The following is an 884-nucleotide window of genomic DNA, read 5'->3' as shown; positions in this document are numbered from 1 at the left end:
AGAAGGGCTGGCCGGGCGCGAATCCGGGCTCTCGTGATTGCAAAACCAACACTCCATTATTGAGTTTGTGTCTCCCTCCCTCTGTTATCATTTACCATTTCGGTTATTACAGTACGGTAAAAACTATTGTTATCTTCATTTACGATCAAGTTTATTATAATCGTACATTGATAACTGCTATTATTATCCTTTGTTGCTGTTAATTTGTTAATGTTTTCGTGGTTGTTTGCATTAATCTCGTTGACTACAAGTGTTGGTTTCCGATGCTTTTAGTTCTCTCTCCCTCTACAATAATTTCTAAAAATGGTAACACATCTGCAACATTTTCTATTAATAATAACACAGCTGTAACAACAATTTCTAAAACCAGTGACACATCTATAAATAGCAACACATCTGCAATGATTTCTATGAATAGTAAGGCATCCTTGACAATATCTAAAAATAGCAACACATCTTTAAGAATTTCCATAAATACTAACATATCTGTAACAACATTTTTTTTTTTTATTTACACATCCATAACAAATGTTATAATTAGTAACTCACCTGCAACACTTTCTATAACAGCCTCGTAACTTTTTCAGCTTCTTTGCCTCCGTTTCTAAACTGCTTCTGTTATTACCCAAATCAACACACGATTGCACATCCATTTCATTACGTAAATGCAAACACATGAATCACCCTACACAACCAAACTACCTAATTACCCTTTGGCTAATGGGTTAACGATGCCGAGTAATTAACCAAAACGCTAATTAAGGTGATGCAATGGATCTCATTTTGATGTATTACTACTCTCATTATGGTCGCGAGACCGAAACACCTGGAATGAAGCTTCGAAAAGAAATGAAATGAAAATATATGCGTATATAATATTTACA

This window comes from Penaeus monodon, chromosome 23 (assembly GCF_015228065.2).
Source record: "Penaeus monodon isolate SGIC_2016 chromosome 23, NSTDA_Pmon_1, whole genome shotgun sequence".
Taxonomy (NCBI): Eukaryota; Metazoa; Arthropoda; class Malacostraca; order Decapoda; family Penaeidae; genus Penaeus; species Penaeus monodon.
The sequence above is the reverse complement of the archived record's forward strand: the minus strand, read 5'-3'. Positions refer to the sequence as shown.